General features: G+C 34.2%; 2 protein-coding genes and 2 non-coding genes across 4 annotated transcripts in view; all 4 read left to right on the forward strand.

Annotated features, from left to right (window-relative positions):
* The window catches only part of LOC130222020 (gastrula zinc finger protein XlCGF57.1-like), a 752,525-nt gene that overhangs the window by 636,598 nt on the left and 98,597 nt on the right, over positions 1-17,330 (forward strand). The window lies entirely within an intron of this gene.
* trnar-ccg (transfer RNA arginine (anticodon CCG)) lies at positions 8,276-8,348 on the forward strand. The gene has a single exon. It is a non-coding gene; the product is annotated as a tRNA-Arg (tRNA).
* Positions 9,849-9,921, forward strand: trnar-ccg (transfer RNA arginine (anticodon CCG)). The gene has a single exon. It is a non-coding gene; the product is annotated as a tRNA-Arg (tRNA).
* Positions 12,441-17,330, forward strand: part of LOC130222019 (NACHT, LRR and PYD domains-containing protein 12-like) — a 40,361-nt gene continuing 35,471 nt past the window's right edge. The window contains exon 1 of the mRNA XM_056454622.1: positions 12,441-12,510. The gene's annotated coding sequence lies outside the window, so the exon portion shown is untranslated. The remainder of the gene's footprint in view (positions 12,511-17,330) is intronic.

A 17,330-nucleotide genomic window follows, 5' to 3' on the forward strand; every position in this document is an offset into this window, starting at 1 on the left:
ATAGACAAAACAAAAGTAGACAAAATAAGACAAACAAAACTAGTCAAAACATAACTAGACAAAAGTAGACAAAATCAGACAAAACGAAATTAGACAAAAGTAGACAAAATCGGACAAAACTAAACAAAACGAGACAAAAATAAACAAAACTAGACAAAAGTTGATAAAATCAGACAAAACAAATCTAGACAAAAATAGACAAAATCAGACAAAACAAAACTAGACAAAAGTAGACCAAATCAGACAAAACTAGACTAAACGAAATTAGACAAAACTAAACAAAACTAGACAAAAGTAGACAAAATCGGACAAAACTAAACAAATCTAGACAAAACTAAACAAACCGAGAGAAAACAAAACTAAACAAAAATAGACAAAATCAGACAAAACTAAACAAAACGAGACAAAAAAAACAAAACTAGACAAAATCAGACAAAACAAAACTAGACAAAAGTAGACAAAATCAGACAAACAAAACTAGACGAAACAAAACTAGACAAAACTAAACAAAATTAAACAAAATCAGACAAAACAAAAGTAGACAAAATTTGACAAAATCAGACAAAACAAAACTAGACGAAATCACACAAAACAAAACTCGACAAAAGTAGACAAAACAAAACTAGAAGAAATTAGACAAAATCAGACAAAACAAAAGTAGACAAAATCAGACAAAACTAAACTACACAAAACTAAACAAAAGTAGACAAAATCTCACAAAACAAAACTAGAAAAAAGTAGACAAAATCGGACGAAACAAAATTAGACAAAACTAAACAAAACTAGTCAAAAGTAGACAAAAGCAAAGAAAACAAAAGAAGACAAAATCAAACAAAACAAAAGTAGACAAAATCAGACAAAAAACTAGACAAAATACACAAAATCAGACAAAACTAAACAAAACAAAACTAGACAAAACTAAACAAAAGTAGACAAAAGTAGACAAAATCAGACAAAACAAAACTAGACAAAAGTTGACAAATTCAGACAAATCAAACCTAGGGAAAACAAAACAAAACTAGACAAAAGTAGACAAAATCAGACAAAACAAAACTAGACAAAATCAGACAAAACAAAACTATACAAAAGTAGACAAAAGTAGACAAAATCAAACAAAACAAAACTAGACAAAATAAGACAAAACTAATTTAGACAAAAGTAGACAAAATCAGACAAAACAAAACTAGTTGAAAATACACAAAATCAGACAAAAGTAGACAAAATCAGACAAAAGAAAACTAGACAAAAGTAGACAAAATCAGACAAACAAAACTAGACAAAAGTAGACAAAATCAGACAAAACGAAATTAGACAAAACTAGACAAAAGTAGACAAAATCGGACAAAACTAAACAAATCTAGACAAAACTAAACAAAACTAGACAAAAGTAGACAAAATCAGACAAAACGCATCGAGACAAAAATAGACAAAACAAAAGTAGACAAAATCTAACAAAACAAAAGGAGACAAACTCAGACAAACAAAAATAATCAAAACATAACTAGACAAAAGTAGACAAAATCAGACAAAACGAAATTAGACAAAAGTAGGCAAAATCTGACAAAACTAAACAAAACGAGACAAAAATAAACAAAACTAGACAAAAGTAGATAAAATCAGACAAAACAAATCTAGACGAAAATAGACAAAATCAGACAAAACAAAACTAGACAAAAGTAGACCAAATCAGACAAAACTAGACTAAACGAAATTAGACAAAACTAGACAAAAGTGGACAAAATCGGACAAAAATAAACAAATCTAGACAAAACTAAACAAACCTAGACAAAAGTAGATAAAATCATACAAACCAAAACTAGTTAAAGGTACATAAAATCAGACAAAACAAAAGTAGACAAAATCAGACAAAACGCATCTAGATAAAACTAGACAAAACAAAACAAATCTAGACAAAACTAAACAAACTTAGACAAAACAAAACTAAACAAAAATAGACAAAATCAGACAAAACTAAACAAAACGAGACAAAAATAAACAAAACTAGACAAAATCGGACAAAACTAGACAAAACTAAACAAATCTAGACAAAACTAAACAAACCTAGACAAAACAAAACTAGACAAAATCTGACAAAAGTAGACAAAATCAGACAAACAAAACTAGACAAAACAAAACTAGACAAATTAGACAAAATCAGACAAAACTAGACAAAAGTAGACAAAATCAGACAAAACGAAATTAGACAAAACTAGACAAAAGTAGACAAAATCGGACAAAACTAAACAAATCTAGACAAAACGAAACAAATCTAGACAAAACTAAACAAACCTAGACAAAAAACTGGACAAAACGTAACAAAAATAGATAGCATCAGACAAAACTAAACAAAACGAGACAAAACTAGACAAAAGTAGATAAAATCAGACAAAACAAAAATAGACAAAATCAGACAAAACAAAAGTAGACAAAATCTGACAAAACTAGACAAAATCTGACAAAACAAAGTAAACAAAAGTAGACAAAATCAGACAAAACTAGACAAAAGTGGACAAAATCAGAAAAAACTAAATTAGACAAAACTAAACAAAACTAGACAAAATCGGACAAAACTAAACAAAACGAGACAAAACTAAACAAAACTAGACAAAAGTAGACAAAATCAGACAAACAAAACTAGTCAAAACATAACTAGACAAAAGTAGACAAAATCAGACAAAACTAAACAAAAGTAGACAAAATCAGACAAAACGAAATTAGACAAAACTAGACAAAAGTAGACAAAATCGGACAAAACTAAACAAAACGAGACAAAAATAAACAAAACTAGACAAAAGTTGATAAAATCAGACAAAACAAATCTAGACAAAAATAGACAAAATCAGACAAAACAAAACTAGACAAAAGTAGACCAAATCAGACAAAACTAGACTAAACGAAATTAGACAAAACTAAACAAAACTAGACAAAAGTAGACAAAATCGGACAAAACTAAACAAATCTAGACAAAACTAAACAAACCTAGAGAAAACAAAACTAAACAAAAATAGACAAAATCAGACAAAACTAAACAAAACGAGACAAAAAAAAACAAAACTAGACAAAATCAGACAAAACAAAACTAGACAAAAGTAGACAAAATCAGACAAACAAAACTAGACGAAACAAAACTAGACAAAACTAAACAAAAGTAAACAAAATCAGACAAAACAAAAGTAGAAAAAAATTTGACAAAATCAGACAAAACAAAACTAGACGAAATCACACAAAACAAAACTCGACAAAAGTAGACAAAACAAAACTAGAAGAAATTAGACAAAATCAGACAAAACAAAAGTAGACAAAATCAGACAAAACTAAACTACACAAAACTAAACAAAAGTAGACAAAATCACACAAAACAAAACTAGAAAAAAGTAGACAAAATCGGACGAAACAAAATTAGACAAAACCAAACAAAACTAGTCAAAAGTAGACAAAAGCAAAGAAAACAAAACTAGACAAACTAAACAAAACTAGACAAAAGAAGACAAAATCAAACAAAACAAAAGTAGACAAAATCAGACAAAAAACTAGACAAAATACACAAAATCAGACAAAACTAAACAAAACAAAACTAGACAAAACTAAACAAAAGTAGACAAAAGTAGACAAAATCAGACAAAACAAAACTAGACAAAAGTTGACAAATTCAGACAAATCAAACCTAGGGAAAACATAACAAAACTAGACAAAAGTAGACAAAATCAGACAAAACAAAACTAGACAAAATCAGACAAAACAAAACTATACAAAAGTAGACAAAAGTAGACAAAATCAAACAAAAAAAACTAGACAAAACTAAACAAAAGTGGACAAAATCAAACAAAACAAAACTAGACAAAATAAGACAAAACTAATTTAGACAAAAGTAGACAAAATCAGACAAAACAAAACTAGTTGAAAATACACAAAATCAGACAAAAGTAGACAAAATCAGACAAAACAAAACTAGACGAAATACACAAAATCAGACAAAAGTTGACAAAATCAGAGAATACAAAACTAGACAAAAGTGGACAAAATCAGACAAAACTAGACAAAATCAGACCCCTTGTCAAAAATTTCTTCTGGAATTTCAGTTTATCCTTTAGGATCTTACAGGATCTTAAAGGATTCCTAAATTTCTAATGGACATTCAGAATTTTTAATTGGATTTTCACTTTGTCCTAAAGGATTTTAAAATCTTTTTGGGCGTTATGACTTAATTTATTGGAATTTCAACTTTGTCTTTAGGATCTGATTTAGGTTTTTAGAATTATTAGATCAGGGGTGTCCAAACTACGGCCCGCGGGCCATCTGCAGCCCGCAATCAGTTTTGTTGCGGCCCGCAAGGTTTTTTATAAATATTAATAGAATCTGGCCCGCTTTACAAAAGGGAACATAATTCAATAAATAACCACCGGGTGTCGCTATGACATGCCTTCAATTAGGCAGCAGTTCCTGTTATGAAGTAAAACGAACCGAAAAAACTGAAGGGAATATAATTGATAATCACGTTTTGGCGAGCCATGGCACAACCAAGAAAAAGAAAAATCAACAGTGAGTGCAGGATATTTGCAGAATATTTCTTCACAGAGGTCAGCGGAATATGTGTCTGTTTAATTTGCCAGGAATCAGTTGCTGTAATGACGGAGTATAATATTAAAAGACATTATGAAACTAAACATCAGGCCTTCAGCTCTTACACTGGTGCTGAACGAGATCAAGAAGTAAAATAATTAGCAGCTGCTCTATCAGCTCAACAACAGCAGTTTTATTTCGTGCTAATAAAGTGCAAGAAAATTCTACACTGGCTAGTTATGAGGTAGCTCAGCTAATCACACAGCACAGGAAACCCTTCACTGAAGGAGAATTTATATAGGAGTGTCTGATGAGTGTTGCAACTGTAATTTGCCCAGAGAAGATTTTAAAAACGTAAGCCTTTCTAGAAACACAGCTGGACGACGAATTAAAATAATTTAAAATAATTACATAAAAATACACACACACACATTATATATATATATATATATATATATATATATATATATATGCATGTCTGTGTGATGTATGTAAAATTGGGCCTGGGACAATGTTTTTTTTTGCATCTGGCCCTCGGCTTAAAAAGTTTGGACACCCCTGTATTAGACTGTGATAAGATTGTTTTTTTTGTGGACTTTCACTTTTTGTCAATAGTATATTTTTGATTCTGTCAATTAATTATTTTTTTAGGTCACTATAGTATTAGATGTTTGTTTTTTTTTTTGAAGACCTATGATTTTTCTTAAAGTATAATGATTATAATATGAACATGTAAAAATTACAATATAATAAACAATTCAGTAAACATTATATATCACATTATAAATAAACTTATTAAATTAAAATACTGATGACGTAGTGGCGCAGTAGGTAGTACTGTCGCCTCACAGCAAGGTCGCTGGGTTGCTGGTTTCACTACTTTTGCTTGCATGTTCTCCCTGGGTTCGTGTGGGTTTCCCCCAAAGACATGCAGTACAGGTGAATTGGGTAGGCTAAATTGTCTGTAGTGTGTGTGTGTGTGGATGTTTCCCAGAGATAGGTTGCGACTGGAAGGGCATTCGTTGTGTAAAAACATGCCGGTAAGTTGGCCGTTCATTCTGCTCTGGTGGCCCTGGATTAATAAAGGGACTAAGCCGAAAAGAAAATGAATGAAACAATCCATTTTGTTAATTTGTCTTTTATTTAATCAGCCTCTTCAGTTTTGCTAATAACCAAAATAAATAAAATAACAGTATCTCTCTTTTTAGTAGATACAGTTAATATAGAGTAGTTAATTTACAGTATTTTGCAGCATTATAATATATTTATATAATAATAGATAATATATGTGTTTGTGTGTGTGTTACTGCAACACAAAAAGATTTGAATAGCACCAGATCTGATGTAACACGCTCTAGTCTAAACTATTGTTACGTGATGAATTGTCGATTACAAGTATTACGACTGAAGTTTATTTATTTATTGCGTATTGCATGTCTTTTTCTTTGTCCCGCCTCCTTGTTGTCTTTTCTGTTATCCCATAGGCTCCCGTGTTGGCATGATCTCGTGTCTGATTGGCTGCTGGTCTCGGAGACCTCTATAAAAAGGAGCTTCTGGCAGGGTTCAGCGAGCTCATTTGTGCTGCGATCGTTGCTGGGAGTGGAGCTCCTGGATTTCCCGTACCCCTCTGGCCGACGATCAACATTCAAACTTGTTACCAATGTTCATATGTTTAACTTATTTTTGAGAGTTTGAGCTTGTAGGTAGTGGTGGGCAAAACGAGGCTTCGTGAAACACTGAAACAGTTGAAGCAAATGTGTCGAAGCTTCGAAACGTTTCGAAACCCCACTCTATAGTAGAGTGGTTAGGCTTCCTGACTTCCATACGGGGATTGTTGGTTCGAATCCAGGCTGATACAGTTATTTTGAAATGCTTTAATATCAGTTTGAGATGCTTTGTTCGTGTATCGTTTTGTTTCAACATTGGTCTGACATCAGAATAAACATTTTGTGAATAAATATAGCTTGTTTCGGTCATAAAACAGGGTTGTTGCTAGATCAGATACAGTTGTGGACAGAAGTTAACAAGAATTATTTATATTATTCATTAAATTTCCCATTTATTGTATTTTATTAACGCAACTCTAAACCCAACCATCACAGTACTGTAAAATATTAATTATTGTTTTACAGTTACAAAAATTATGCTAAATTGATGGCGTATCCGCAGCTGTATCATATCTAGAGTACACCATAACAGTAACATGATTAAAATACATAAAATCACGATTTTGGAGTATTTGTACAAGTCGGGATTCGAAGTCATCTGAAGTCTATAACAACATGCACAAGCACAGTCCACTAGGCCATACATAACAAAAGCTTAAATTTGACCCTATCAGTCAAATGCAGATTCTCCAAGTCTCGAAACGCTTCTGAACTGATCGATGCTTTGAATCGCTTTAGTCACGTGACCAGGTGTTTCGAAACACTTTAGTCACGTGACCTGGGTGTTTCGGATCATGCTTCGGTACAGTGTTTCGAAACACTTGCGCTTCGGGATCTCGACACTGTGTCGAAACAACAGTTTCACGTCAGCCATCCCTACTTGTAGGGGTGGCCTGCATATTTATTTGATTACTTTTGACTATGTTTATATTTAGGGAGAAAGGTAAGCTTCCTGTATTTTTCTTTAAATATTTATAGGTAATTTAGTGCATTTACTTTTATAGATTCTTTTGTTTGTTATTTTGGCCTGTGGCCACCCTGAAGATGCTCATTTAAATTTATTACTTTTTTCTATAATAAATCTATTCAATTACTCTCAACTAAGTGTCCGAGGTTGGTTGTCGAACCAAAGGGTATATTTTTTTTTTGTATTAAGGTTTTGTTTGGGAAATTCACCACCCCAACACATTTGTTTTTCCGTTTATTATGCCCATGTTCTTTTCCCCGAGACTTGGGGTGTAATAACAAGGTTACTTTTATAACTGCATTTTTATAAAATAAAGCAGTTATGTCCCAAACCTTTGAAAAATAGTCCATGTGGGCTTTATATATTTAGATGGCTTCATTTTTTACTGACTTTACTTTATCCTTTCAAAATATGTAATTATGCAGTTGAAGTGATAGTGTGCTATATTGCTAGACGTGAACTAGTTTTGTGTTAAAGCCACAATGGCCATGCATGTTCATAACCACACTTCTTGGCATGAGTGCTTTATTGGGATCTTATAGGCACATTTTTTGTGTGAAAAAATCCGGACTTGTCTCCTCAAAGCTTAGGTGTGATGATCTGAGGACAATAGTTAGCTTCAAATTCTCAGACTTGCTGCACACATCAATTAGGATTCATCCAATCTTGCTTGAATCTCACTGTCACGTTACAAACCTAAAAGGTTCAGCTAAGCTCTGGTAATGGAGATCTTGACTTCAAGCACCCCGTGGCTTTCAACTAATGGTCTCATATTAGGTGGATGATGATGAAATGTAAACAAGGAAATAGCTGCAGAAAAGTTGTGATTTCAAGTTAATGAGAGTGGCCTTGTCTGGAATTTGAAACTCAAGACCAGTCACAACATACATGAGAACCATTCCCCAGAACCAATGAGACACGAATGTGGATGATTGCACAAAGAAAATGTTTGACCATTAGTTGCACACATCTTATTTTGTCAGAATGCAAACTGGCATCGAGATCCTAAAGTGCAGTTTTCCATGCGTTGGCATCTTGTTGAAGGCATACAAAAGATCCATGACAAAAGCTTGACAAAGTAGGCCCAGTGGCCTAATGGATAAGGCATTAGCTTCCGGAGCTGGGGATTGTGGGTTCAAGTCCCACCTGGGTCGTCTTTGAAGGTCTCACTTTAAGTCGGGAGCAATGTTTTGTGGATGAAACACAGTAATTGTGAAAACCTTCTTGAGATGTGTTTGCATGTTATTAACTTCCTGCATTGCCATGCATTTTACCTGTTATAACTAAAAGGGTAACGAGATACCTAACGCGAAAGGTCATTTTGAGTCCTGCATGGTGTCTACAGAGAAGAGACTGCGTAGAAACACTCCTTTTTTATCTGCATAATTGTACATGTTAGACTGATTTAGATCAGAAGTCCACTAAATGTTCATTAACTAAAGTCACTGCAAAAGTTGCTACAATTAAAAAAGCAACAACATGGATGGCACAGCATCCCTGCTTTTTCTGCGATAGGTGTAGGGCTCATCTAGGATTTGAACACAGGACCTCTCACACCCTAAGGCAGAATCACACCCCTAGACCAACGAGCACTGTAGAAGCCCTCTGCAGTGCCACAAAAAATTCAGTGAAACTGATCCAATCTACTTTTTGTTCATGTTGTTTTTGTTACGTGTGTCTGCAACTCCCTGGAGGCATATTACAGTTCACAGGCAATAAAAACAGCCCAGTGGCCTAATGGATAAGGCACAAGCCTTCGAAGCTGGGGATTGTGGGTTCAGGTCCCACCTGGGTTGTCCTCGATGCAGTTCATTTTAAGTTGGCTGTGCAAGACAATCCAGTGTGACCTTCAAAAAGCTAGGTTCATACCCTTAGGTCAAAAAGCCATGGCAATGGAAAACTCCTCAGAGAAGCTGTTTTGTCATTAGGTGTACACACCAGATCGTCTAAATGCAATATGGCATAGGGATCCCAAAGTGCTGTTTTCTGAGTTACAAGAACTTCCTGAGCCATACAAAAGATATGGAAAATGCTAGTAGTGGCCTAATAGATAAGGCATTAGCCTTCAAAGTTGGGGACTGCAGGTTCAAGTCCCATCTAGATCATGTTTGTTGGGTTACATTTAAGTTGTGTGAAAAAAATCCTGACTTGTCTCCTCAAAGCTTAGGTGTGATGATCTGAGGACAATAGTTAGCTTCAAATTCTCAGACTTGCTGCACACATCAATTAAGATTCATCCAATCTTGCTTGAATCTCAGTCACGTTACAAACCTAAAAGGTTCTGCTAAGCTCTGGTAATGGAGATCTTGACTTCAAGCACCCCGTGGCTTTCAACTAATGGTCTCATGTTAGGTGGATGATGATGAAATGTAAACAAGGAAATAGCTGCAGAAAGGTTGTGATTTCAAGTTAATGAGAGTGGCCTTGTCTGGAATTTGAAACTCAAGACCAGTCACAACATACGCGAGAACCATACCCCAGGACCAATGAGACACAAATGTGGATGATTGCACAAAGAAAATGTTTGACCATTAGTTGCACACATCTTATTTGACGGAATGCAAACTGGCATTGAGATCCTAAAGTGCAGTTTTCCATGCATTGGCATCTTGTTGAAGGCATACAAGAGATCCATGACAAAAAATTGTCGACATGGTCCAGTGGCCTAATGGATAAGGCATCAGCCTCCGGAGCTGGGGATTGTGGGTTCAAGTCCCACATGGGTCGTCTTTGAAGGTCTCACTTCAAGTTGGGAGCAATGTTTGGTGGATGAAACACAGTAGCTGTGAAAACCTTCTTGAGATGTGTTTGCATGTCAATAAGCTTGTTTGAGGTGTGCTTCGCCTTGACTGCAGTAAGAGGAGGGCTCAAATAATACACCAGAAGTTGGACACTTCTCAAATCTCACTGTTTTGCCGCCTGGAAACGTCACCAGTGGCGGAGATCACGTTCGCGTTTTTATCGTGGAAGACCTCATGAAAAAATACTATAGTGATTTATAGTAAATATTATTGCGTTTTTGAACATGTTTTTTCAGTATTGGATTATGTTTATAGTTGTTGTGATTCCAGAGCAACTTTAGAATTTAAGCAGGCTATTTTTATAATATGGCTCAAAAACACTATAGTATTCCTATAACTCATTATAGTATTTTTTTATTGTGGGAGTGGATGCAAATGAAATATCACTGTTTTTACAAAAAAAGAAGGTCACAATCACAGAAGATGAACAGCTCATTAATTAAAAGGGTGTATTTAAAATATAAATCTGTATATTCAACAAATGTTAAAAGAATAACAAAATAAACAGCTTATACAGCAAGAAAGCTTTCAAGAATTCTCATTTGGCTACATTATAAATTAAGTATCTATAGCAAGATGCTTTTGAGTGACAAATCATGACAAATGTTTGATTGTTTGACAAAGAAATTCTTAAGGGGTTTATTATATTGACATGCTTATTAGGCCTATCTGCTTTTACCGCAGCCAGACTAAAATAAATAGCCCAAGACCTTCTCCAAAATAAAAACTATTAGACTGTAGGAAATACTGTTCTTGGTCTATTAAACATGACTTCACATACATGTAATTGTGTGTGTGTGTGTGTGTGTGTGTGAAAAGAGCAAGTAGACTGTGACAGGCTAGGAGATCTCCTCACCAGTTCTTGGACTTTTTGCTCAATAAAATAGTTAGTCGTCAGTATTTTCTAGTCCATCGTCTGTATTTACATTCACCCACTGGCAGCCAAAATCCACTATGAAGCGTGTGTGCACTGTGACTACTTTTCATATTGTTGATTAGCACTCTGTCTTGCGCTGAAGCCTTGTCCGTGTCGACCAATCGCAGCAGGCTGTCATCGGTCCAATTAGCGCAGATTAGCTTTGCGCTGATGAGGGGTTTGGGAACAAATGAATCGCTGAACGATTCATATGGGAGTCGCTGGGATAATTAGGTAAAAATAAATGCAGATTATAAGACCATCAAAGTGTTGTTTGACCTTGCATGCATATTAGACTGTTGTTGGAGACTCTTACAACCTAAATATGACCCTATTTCATGTATAATATGGGCTCTTTAAAATGCCTCCATATGAGAGAAAACTGTGGATCAGTTTACATTGGCTAAGAATAAAAGTATTGCTGAGTTTATACCAATTTTACAGCTATATATGTACATCTATAATCAATATATTTGTAATTAATTATTTTTAATACTGATTAAGATGTTTTTGAGTATTTTAAGGACAACAAAAAGGGGAAAATGAGAAGATAAGACAGAGTGTGATTGATGTTTGATGTTGTGGACCCTAGCGTGCTTATATGATTGATTTTATCTGTTCTAAAGTGACAAAATGTGAGAGACAGACAGTTTATTGTGAACAATTTAAAAGCATTTTTTTTTTTTGTTATTTTCTGATGCTGTACAATAAATGAGCAGATCACCAGAGGAGCTGCGAAGGAGCAGACGTGACTCCGTGGTTTTCACTCTATTACCCCGTTTTACAGCAATCAGTCTGCTGGGTCTCTAGAGGCAGGGCCTGCAACATAAACATTAAACAAACAAAACAACTCCGGCCCTAAACCTACCTACTCAAAACTAAATAAAGACCTCTCTAGTCTTCAGAGGTTACCAGTTGAGAAGCCATGCCTCTCCCCTGGATTTAACAAACAAAAATAATAAAGAAAAATAACAAATAGTAAATCTTTGTGAGGACCAGCGCTAGACACAGCCCCCCTGATTTACTTTACCCATCTGGAGTTATTCGCAAAGTCTGTTCAAAATAAACAATCTTTGTCAAGCCCCCAATTTATGTTACAAACCCTTTTTTTTTTTTTTTTTTTTTTTTTTTTTTTAAAATCAACAAAAAATTAATCCATCAAGGGAATGCAACATAAAGAGTACACATTAACTAAGTAGTCTAAATTACTAAATTTATTACAACCAAAACAATCAAACAAATCATGCGTCACAACTAAGTAAGAATGAATAAAGAATCAAAAACTCACGTTCTCCAACAAATATACAACACTAACCTAAGACTAAACAATCTAACAATTAACAAAGCAGATCGAAGTAAGACTTAAGGAAAACAAAACAGTAAATTAAAGAAATAAAAGAAGCTTGATGGCTGGCTGTGAAGTCTTCTCTCTCCGCTTAATGTTGGTCCATATTTATAGCCGATTTGCAACTCACCACAGGTGTGCAAAGGTGGACTCTAGGAAACAAACAGTGAGTGACGTAATGACACACACACCCAAGCACAGACAGGCTACAGCCGTAACAGGAGGAACAGAAAGATCTGCAGGCATTATTTGAGGTGAGAGTTTGCTTTTTCTATCATCTATGAGTGTCGTCTGATTATCCATCGATCATCTCTTTGTGTTCTGAGACTTTACTGCCGAGCTGAAGTAATCTTGATGATTTAATCTCTACCTTTTAATGTCGCGTGTGTTTCTGGAAGAGGATCATAGAAAGCAGGAAGCTTCTCATTGTGATACTAAAATCTGTGTGTTTATGAATGATTTGTGTGTTTATGAGTGATCTGTGTGTTTATGAATGATTTGTGTGTTTATGAGTGATCTGTGTGTTTATTAATTGTAAGAATGGCTTTTAAAACCACAGCGGTTCGAACTGTAGTTCTACCGAATGGGCAGTATTAATAGCTAAAAATGTGGGTTGATATTATGTGATCGTATTGTATTGCAATATGGAACAGTTAAGTGTTGATGTTAAATCAAAAGTAATTCACAAATACTTGAAAATGAGATGATTTAATGACAATAATTCTCTATGGTTACAACTGAATTAGTTACAAAATAACTGTATAAAATCTGGAATGTATCAAATATGGAATGATAAAACATATGATATAAATTGTACCCAGCTTAAATGTAAAATTAAAGTTACCAGAGGTAGAAGGAGAGACACAGGGGGAGGGAGAGAGAGACAAAGAGAGCAGGCCCAGAAGTTAGCCTGATTGCAGTAGAGTCAGAGAAGACTACAGAGGAGGAAAGCAGACCAGGAAAAGAAAAGAGACAGAGCAGCGTTTTACCACCTATTTTGTATCTTTCTTGACCATGTGACTAAAGCCCAAATGTTGAGACATTCAAACTGACCAATCAACATGTGACCACATCGTAAAACCCCCAAAGTCCACACGCCACGCCCTGATCTTATCAGTATCTGCCTTTGGAGTCAGTATGGACCTTCTTGAGTCAAAAATACATGTTTTGTCATGTAAACAAACGCATATAATAATTTAGCCTCTTACAGTGCCTATGCTCCATCCATTGAGCCTGAATGTATTACTAATCCTGGTTGTAGGCTACGGAAACATCAGCCTAAACAATCTACTAGATTTAAATGATTTCAGGAGATATTCGAGTTAAACTACAATTTTACATTTATTTGTCAGGCAAAGATAATCCATTCCAATTTACATAATTAAACAAAATAAGCCAATCAAGATTGTACAACATCAATTACTCAAAGATACATTTAAGAGATTAATACCTAACCATGTAGAAATACATTGCAGCATATAAGTCCTGATGCAGAGCTCAGAGACTTATACACTGCAATGGGGCATCCTGACTACAGGATCCCACAAAAACTTCTCCACATCTCCCTGAAATACTCAATTCACCATAAATTCAAGACAATAAAAGCTTCCCATCAACTTATGACCAGGCAAGAGTCTTGGTGAAGACCATTTTCCCTGGAGTGGAGCATCTGGCAAAGATCTTATCAAAGTCAAAACCCAAATTAACTGATATAAGGGGGATTGTAAAATATTACAGTGAAATTAAGACCACTTTACCAATCACACAGAGACATTTAAAATGACACTAAACATGAATATAGAGCCACAAGATACACCATATTAAAAACTTTCTATTTTAAAACTTTCAACATTCTGTGTGGATCTGCTCTGGTGGAGAAGGTAAAGTCCAGGGCAAAGAGGGGGGCTCAGGATGCATGACCGAGACAACCTGAACAACTGGTTTCCTACCTGATCATCTTCTCAGATTAGAAAGCTTATTGTTTTAGTGTCTGACCATTCTCATGGTCTTGTCTCATGTGGAGTTCAATAACAGATTTCAGGGTTTAATATTATGGAGAGATATAGCTATCCTTACAACATTTTAATAAATATTTAACAATTTAACCTTTTTACATTTAATAAATGTAGTTTTCATGAAATGAATAATTTTCCTTAAAAAGATATGAAAATTTTTTATAAAACTGACCCTGAACTTAGAGGTAGAGTAAAATGGGACACAACAGTATAAATAAACCCGCTTAACTTTGGGCTAAAATGTGTTATTGTAATGTGTGTTACTAAGATTGTACCAAGAACAATATTACAAAAATGTATAAATGTGAGTATATATATATATATACACTCACACACACACACACACACACACACACACACACACACACACACACACACAAAATCAAATTTAGTTACATCACAATTGTAGTTTTTAAATTGTCAGTTGTATTAAAAAATGTTATGCTGAATAAAAAGGGTAGGTATTACAATTACTGTATATTTGGCTTTTGACACATTATTTAAAATACTGTATGTGGCAAAAAAATACAGTTTGATGGGGCCAGTGAAAATTTTGGCAGGGCAAGTAAAAATTGGGCCAGTAGAAAAAAATCCTTAGCGTTGAACCTTGTATGTACTTGGATAACGATTGAGGTGAAGAGGCTCAGGCGGAAACAGAAATCCAGCAGAGATGTACTAATGAAGAGAATTAGGCCTATGCTAGAGTCAGAAAATGTCAAGTAAGAAACGCAAATATAGTGACAGTTACATTGGTTTCGGGTTTACATGGATTGGAAAATCCAAATTTGCAATGTGTAGTCTGTGATGAGGTTTTAGCTAATAGCAGTCTTAAGCCCTCATTTATGGTCCAGCACTTACAAACAAGACACAGCTACTTTCAAGACATGCCTGTAAGTTGACTCTGTGAAAATTGTCAACTTCATAAAAGCTCATCCATTAAATTCACATATTTTATTACTTTTAATTGCATATACAGAAAATATGTGTATTTAGTTATTTTAGTTAAAAATGTGGAGTTTCATCGGAGAAAGGGGTGCACACAGCAAAAAGTTTGGGAACCACTGGTCTAAGGTAAGAGAGTAACAGAGAAAAATCCTGGCTTTCTTTATTCCACTTTTGTGCAATACCCCAGTCAACAAATTTTCTTTTGGCCCAGATCTGGCCCAAATCAACAGCTAAGATGTGGCCCAGATCAGTTAATGTTCCCTGGCCCAGAACTGGCCTACATCCTTTTAGCCAGAACTGAACCAAAGTAGTGCCACAACTCCACCAAGCTTGAGCCAAGTAATACATTTTTATGTGGCCCAGATATGGGCCTTGTATTCAAGATTTGTAAGGCTGAGTTCTGTGGCCCACATGTGGCAGACCACATATATTACCTGAGTAAACCACACAACAAAAATTACTTATAAAATTTACTAATAATCAAATTTACTTAAATAAATGCAAATAACATTCAGATAAAACAATTATTGAACAAAATGTGGACAAATAAAGAGTTAGAAAACATTTTACAACATACAAACAGAAATATACAAAATATAAATAACTGTTAGATAAATATAATTATCATATATTTGATGCAAAGATGATATAATACACACATAAATACATGTAAATGTACATTTAAGTTTTAATATATATATATACACTACCGGTCAAGTTTGGGGTCAGTCTGATTCTTATATGTTTTAAAATAAGCTTCTCCTGCTCACTGAGGCTGCATTTATTTAATAAAAAATACAGAACACATTGGAAAATTGTGAAATGTTATTGCAATGTAAAATAACTGTTCAAAAGTAGTTTATCATTTAATTTAATCATTTATTCCAGTGATTTTAATGATGAATTTTCAGCTTTGTTATTTCAGTCTTCAGAGTCACATGATCCTTCAAAGCAGTTATTTACAATTTTACTAAATATTGAACAATTTAAGATATTTGTTTTTCATTTTAAATGCAGACTTGATGAACAGCATCATGTTCTTAAAAAAAAAACGTGAAAAAAACTGACCCCAAACATTTGACCAGTAGTGTATATGAATATTCACTTTAAAAAAAGTAATAGATTACAGTTGTAAAACGTAAATAGATTAGTAATGGATAACTTCATGTAAAAAGAAATCAGATTACTAATTACTTTACTTTGAAGTTACTTCTAAAACTTATAAAATAAATCTATAAAATACTAAATAAACTGCAGCTCTTTCAGTAATTTAATATTCACTAAAACATTACAGTGGGTTGATCACAGCAGATTTCAAGACATAAAGAGTTCACCCAAAACTTAAAATTCTCTCATCATTCACTTCTTCCACTTCCACTTCTTCTGATACTTCTAACCTGTTAGTCCTTTTTTTTTGTGAACACAAAAGAAGACATTTAGAAGAAAACTGGATACCTGTAACCACTGACATCCATAGTATGAAAAAGCACTGCAGTGTTTTAGTGTTCTGAGTTTGTCTGAGGTAATTACTCTACTGAAATGTGTATATTCCATACATAGCCTGAAGCTGATCGGTCAGTTCTTGCCGCGTGACTCGTGGTTTTCAACTGGGTGAACTTGGGAAATGTGAGCGCGCACAATATGCAATCCCAATGCAATTCTGCGCGTAAGATGAGATATGTGAACGGCTTAAGCAGCTACACTTCTCTTCATATTCAGAAGACACCTTTACTCCCATTCCTGCAAAAGTCCAATTTAGCCTGTTTAGGGTGAGTTGGGCCACCGTGTTTCTGGGTGCCACAAACCTTTATGAGTTTCTTTCCACAGCTAAACACAAAAGATGATATTTTGAAGAAAGCTGAAAACCTGTAACCACTGACTTGCATAGTAGGAAAAAAATACTACTGAAGTCAGTTGTTACAGGTTTCTAGATTTCTTCAAAGTATATTATTTTGGGTTTAACAGAAGAAATAAATTAAACAAATGAAGGAAGAGTAATTAATGACAACTAAATTTCTATCTAACAAAAAACTATCCTTTAAAACAATCAAAACAGGGCTAACATAGGTTAATCTTTGAAAACCAAACTACTTACACATGCAGTAATATAATTT

This window comes from Danio aesculapii, chromosome 4, assembly GCF_903798145.1.
Source record: "Danio aesculapii chromosome 4, fDanAes4.1, whole genome shotgun sequence".
Classification (NCBI taxonomy): Eukaryota; Metazoa; Chordata; class Actinopteri; order Cypriniformes; family Danionidae; genus Danio; species Danio aesculapii.